This window comes from Physella acuta, unplaced genomic scaffold, assembly GCF_028476545.2.
Source record: "Physella acuta isolate Inbredline_101_S28 unplaced genomic scaffold, ASM2847654v3 ptg002429l, whole genome shotgun sequence".
In the NCBI taxonomy this organism is placed as follows: Eukaryota; Metazoa; Mollusca; class Gastropoda; family Physidae; genus Physella; species Physella acuta.
In genome coordinates, this window is record NW_026733915.1 from 38,872 (window position 1) to 44,871 (window position 6,000).

At 35.4% G+C, this 6,000-nt stretch overlaps 1 long non-coding RNA gene across 2 annotated transcripts; it reads right to left on the minus strand.

Moving 5' to 3' along the window:
• Positions 1–1,193: 1,193 nt before the first annotated feature.
• On the minus strand, positions 1,194–3,789 carry LOC131933265 (uncharacterized). 2 transcript variants are annotated; one of them, XR_009384913.1, is made up of 3 exons: positions 3,515–3,789; positions 2,584–2,680; positions 1,194–2,278 (listed from the first exon to the last, which is right to left on the minus strand). It is a non-coding gene; the product is annotated as an uncharacterized LOC131933265 (long non-coding RNA). The 2 variants fall into 2 exon arrangements; XR_009384914.1 differs by having other exon boundaries at positions 2,578–2,680.
• Positions 3,790–6,000: the final 2,211 nt, after the last annotated feature.

A 6,000-nucleotide genomic window follows, 5' to 3' on the forward strand; every position in this document is an offset into this window, starting at 1 on the left:
AGCTATAACAAGTAACAAGTTGTAACAATTTATAACAAGTTTTAACAAGTTGTAACAATTTGTAGATTATGTAACAAGTTTTAACAAGTTGTCATATGTTGTAAAATTTGTAGCTTATGTAACAAGTTGTAACAAGTTGTAACAAGTTGTATAACAATTTATAATAAGTTGTAACAAGTTGTAACAAGTTGTAACAAGTTGTAACAAGTTGTAACAAGTTGTAACAAGCTGTAACAAGTTGTAACAAGTTGTAACAAGCTGTAACAAGTTGTAACAAGTTGTAACAAGCTGTAACAAGTTGTAACAAGTTGTAACAAGTTGTAACAAGTTGTAACAAGCTGTAACAAGTTGTAACAAGTTGTAACACGTTGTAACAAGCTGTAACAAGTTGTAACAAGTTGTAACAAGCTGTAACAAGTTGTAACACTTAACACCGGCATCCATCCTCCGGCTGTCACATCCCACTAGCCCCAGCACTCGTAAATTTTCTGTTGATGTAAGCGAGAAGGTTACCTGTCGGCATAGACGTAACTCACTTTGTTTGTGTGTGGTGGTGGGGGGTATGTGTGTGGTGGTGGGGGTAGTGTGTGTGGCGGTGATATAGGGAGTGGGAGAGGGGGTTTGTGAGAGAGTAGAGACATAAAGTGGTTTTGAGACAAAGTGTGTGTGTGAAAGTGTGTGAGAGAGAGAGTGGTTTTGAGACAGTGTGTATTAGTGTAAATGGATTTGTGTGTGGCAGTGTATATGTGTGTGTGTGAGAGAGAGAGAGAGAAAGTGGCTTTGAGACAGTGTGTATGTGTGTAAATGGATTTGTGTGTGGCAGTGTGTATGTGTGTGTGTGAGAGAGACTGGTTTTGAGACAGAGTGAGTGTGTATGAAAGTGTGTGTGTGTTTGTGTGTGTGAGAAAGAGTGGTTTTAAGACTGTGTGTGTATGCGGATGTGTGTGTGGATGTGTGAGAGAGATAAAGTGTATGTAGGCGATAGTGTGTGTGTGTGATCGTGTTTTTTTAACAGGTGTATGTATGCGTGTATAAGTATACGTGTCTGTACGACAGTATGTATATGTGTGCATGTGTAAGTATGTGCGTGTGTCAGTGTGTAGGTGCTAATGTGTGTCTGACAAAAATTAAAGGACCACTAGTCATTTCGCGGATCGTTAAAAAAAACAGTCTTTCACTTATACTTAACCCTTCATTTCATGAATTAATTTTGTGAAAGCTTTTTGAGAAAAAAAAATCTTACAAGGTGGGCTGTGGTGTGTAGAGAGCATAAATAATGAGGAAATTGAATTATTTTATCAAATAATGTTTATTTTGCAAAATAACAGTATGTATCAGATTTGATACAGTATGCAATGGTGGGTAAAAATTTGTTAAAATTGACAAAAAAGTATTTTTTACTTATCATTGAAAATTTATTGAGTAATTATTAATTTGAGTAAAACACTTATTCATCCCAAATCTGGAGCATCAGACATTCATTTACAAGGTAGTAATTTACATTTTTTTCACAATATTGCTATTACCAGTTATGTCATATTTCTTAGTAATCATGCATCTTTTTATTGTGTAAGTCAATAAGCAGCATCACTTTGCTCAGCATGACCTCTATCTAGTATAATTTGAAATTGTTTTGTTTTAAATGCAAAGTAGTTTTTAATGACTCAAACTTGTTTATATGAAAGAAATTAGAATATATCTACAATGCTGATATTTGGCCATTATTAGAACTTTTTCCTATGCAATGAAACCAGAGACATGACTGGTAGAAGCCAATGAATTGATTTATTTCTTCTATATCAAAGACTTCAAGCTTTATCTGGATTCCTCTGTGCAATGTAGATCTAGAAAATCCTTTCACCCAGTATACTAAGATAGTCTTTATCCATGGTGTGAAATAAAATAATCTTGAACAGCCGGAAGGCCTTGCACTAAAAACTATGTTGGTCAGTTCCTATTCCTCACAAATAATAGAAAACATTCATGTGTTTTAGTTAACCACTTTGCTGGACTAGCATCTGCTTACATCTTATGAATGTACATCTTATAAATGTAGGCCTACAGCTTATAAATGTATATCAGAATAAAGTCTACCGCTTTACTTGCTCCGAACCAATCCCTTTATTCTCTCTACATCACTTTCTAAGTGTTCAATTTCAGTTACAGTAACACCTTCAACATTAGGTAAATAAATAGATGAATAATTAGACATTAGTGACCAAAGAAATGTGCAGTCTCTATTTCAGACAGAATTCTTTTGTGAGAATCTTTACCCATCCTGTAAAAAAAAAAATTCACTATAAGAAACTATATATTATTTCTAGATTTATTTACTTTATCTTCATGCATGCACAAATTAAATTATAATTTAAATAAAAATAATGTATCACTGCTACTTTTTTATATACTAGAGGATTAGGATTTTATTTGCAAGTTTAAATACTATATGCAAGAATGTCAATCAAATATTATTATGCCATTTTTTTTAAAAACAATTATTGCAAGTGATAAGTTCAATATGTACTATAGGCCTTTTTATTAGATTGTAACTTCATAAGATGAATAATCAAATATTACACCAACTTCACTTTCATTTACATTCTCCTTGAAGTCTACCATCTATTTCATTCAGAACAGTTTTGCGACAAAATTTATCGCTCGCTCTAGACAAAAAGAGATCCTGTAAAAATAAATAAAACAATGTCTGCACCAAACAATCTCTAATCATTCATGAACTTCATGGATTTATAAATTAAGTTTTAATTACTATTATAAACATAAGTAAACCACCACTGCCTATAGTAATTATTACTGTTTGCGTACCGATATGAAGTAAATAATAAGTAGACTAAGTATGTAGGCCTATGCCTAATATTATTACTTATTTTCTATAATAATAATTACTGTACTACTTTCTAAGCTTATTAGACCCAAACACTGTCTCTGTGTATGAATTAGTATGATTAGAGAATTATATGCAAGTTATTCTAAGCAGTAGCTAGTAAATATCAGTCTAATACTATATTATTATTGTTATACATTATGACACTTTTTTTGGTCTTCAATAGCAGCACTACACTGTACACCCTTTATTATAGGCTTATTATAGTAGCACACTGATCATCTGTATGTATATAGTACTGAGTAAGTGCTAAATCTAAGTAAAATTAGTATACAATAGTCTACAGCTTGACTATGTTACTATTGTTACAGATTTTGACACTATTTTTCTTCTATAATTTACATATTATTATTGTAAAAATATGAAAGAAAAACAAACCTAAGCTAGTGTAAGAACCAACAGTTGACTAGAGTCTACCTACTAGATGTTAGGAATTGTTCTATCAACTAATTATTATACTACAGAAAAGTCACTATACAGTAGTCCCAGCAAGTGTCATGGTCATACCGTTGCATGGTGTATCAAAACTGTTACATACCGTAATTGGACATTATCAGCACAAATATAAAGAAATAGTATGCAAACAACTTATTTTTAGGTAAAATTACTCACCTGAGATTGGTGAATATTTTTTTCAAGAAGAAAAACACGGCCTGTGAATTTTTATTATTTTCTCAAAAACACCTCGATCACAGCTGTCCGACCAGTGTAAAAAAACGGAATCAAACTCGAATTGTGTGAGACGAAACACACCTATAGTCTGTTTTGGGTATGAAGTTGGGTCAAAAGTGATCAAGCTAGAGTATGGCATATTAAAAACTCAGATTTTAACATTTGTGTAGATTCAATGGGGGTTATTTCACTTTGTATCAAAATTGATACAACATGAAATGAAGGGTAATTTAAAGACAGCCTATAAATTACCGTAACTTACTAAGATCATTGTGTTAACATTGTTTTTAACTTTATAGTTTATTTAAATTTTAACTTGCCCAGTTTAAATATACATACCACTCATTATTTCTCAGACCCCCAATCAGGGGGAGGGGAGGGAGAGATTATCACGTGGATTTATTTATCATGTAAACGCGAACAAATTTCGCTTTCCTGCTGACTGCAATAGTTTAGTTCGCTAAGATAAAAGAGAACTTTTTGATAGCTCTACAAAAAAAATCATTAAAGTACAAGCTTAATTGGTTAATTAAAATGTTTTTCCTTTTTAGTTTTGATTTAACCAGTGTCAATTTGACGTTCAGGGGTTTCTTTCAGACATTTTTTTCCGGGACGAGGGTGGGGGGGGGGGGGTAATTTTAAAAATGAAATGTTAAAATATATATTTTCCATTGAAATTTAATATATTTTTTTCTATTACCTACGGGGGAATGGTGAGGGAGGGGGTGGCACCGTTTTAAGGTGTTGCTGGGGGTGGGGGTGGGGGAGTGGGGGCAGCTCCACCCCGGAGAGACGCCTGAAAAGAAACACTGTTGACGTTTATCGTGTTGATTTCCTGGTTCCGTGTAGTTTCTTTTAGAACATGTTTAACCCCCCCCCCCTCCCCTCGGTTTGTTTATGTGTCGGTAAAAAAAACTTATGTTCCATTTTATCAACCAAATTTTAAAAAAAAATGTGACCACTTTAGAAGGTTCTCTGGTATATTTTTTTATGGGCCTGGATGTGGGCACACATTAAAAATGCTGTACAGACAACTTAGATTCCACCCCCATCCCTCCCTTTTTTAAAAAAAACGCTATCAAAGTCTCAAATCCCTTTCCCGGCGCGATTCCGGACATTGCCCCTACACGTAAAACATCGTTTACATACCCAGCCTACTAACAAATCTTCTCGCATTATAGAAATACCAATAGTTCATGTATTAGTATCCCCTTTTGTGTTGTATTTGGGCTTGTGTTGAGGCATTTCGGTACTTTGACCAACCTCCCGGAAGTCCCTATTGTGCTTTGCCTGATGTGAGGTTGTGAATTATGCATGCCATTATGGAGATGTCGCATGGTATTTGCTTTCATGCGATCCTATAGCCTAGCAGACCAATACAAACATACGAGAATCTGGGATAAAATAGAAATGGTGGGAATGATTCAGAAATATCGGAGTTCTTTTGTATTGTCGTGCACATACACTAATGTGATAAAGTCTTAAGTTATGTTAGCGTCTTGTATATATTAAATTACTCTTTTGTTTGAAGAGTGCTCAAGTGGGAAGGGGGGAAGGGGTGTGTGGAGCTATAATTGAAGGGGGTGGGTGTAGGTTTTTTTTGTATAGGGGTTATCAGGTTTGGGAATGTCAAATGGTGTGGAGAGGGGTTGATGGTTTTAAGAGAGGGGTCAGTAGGGTTTAGGGATAGGTCAGTTTTATTTGGTGAGGGGTCTGTTTATTTTAGTGAGGGGTCAGTTTGTTTTAGTGAGGGGTCTGCTTATTTTGGTGAGGGGTCTGTTTATTTTGATGAGGGGTCTGTTTGTTTTAGTGAGGAGGTCAGTTTGTTTTAGTGAGGGGTCAGTTTGTTTTGGTGTGGGGTCTTTTTGTTTTAGTGAGGGGTCAGTTTGTTTTAGTGAGGGGTCAGTTTGTTTTAGTGAGGGGTCAGTTTGTTTTGTTGAATGGGTCTGTTTGTTTTAGTGATGGGTCAGTTTGTTTTAGTGAGGGGTCAGTTTGTTTTAGTGAGGGGTCAGTTTGTTTTGTTGATGGGTCTGTTTGTTTTAGTGATGGGTCAGTTTGTTTAGGCCAGGCGTCAGTTTGTTTTAGTGAGGGGGCAAGTGGACATCGTAAACGTTTTATGAACCAGTCAATGTTTCGGAGAGGAGTCAATGTTTTTAAAGGGTTTCATGGGGTCAATTGGTTTTAGAGAGGGGTCAACCGTTTTTTGGAGGGAAATCAACGGTTTCGGACAGGGCTTTAGTCATTTAGAGAAATGCTTTAGTGATTTATCAGTTTGTTTAAGTCGAGGTCAACTGATATTTTTGGAAGAGTCAAATATTTTCTGATGTGGTCGATCTCTTTTGACAGCGGTCAACGTTTAGAAGACGTATCAGTGTGATCCTGCTGCTCGCAGGCGCCTGCCGCAGGGTTACTGCAACCTGGGTGAC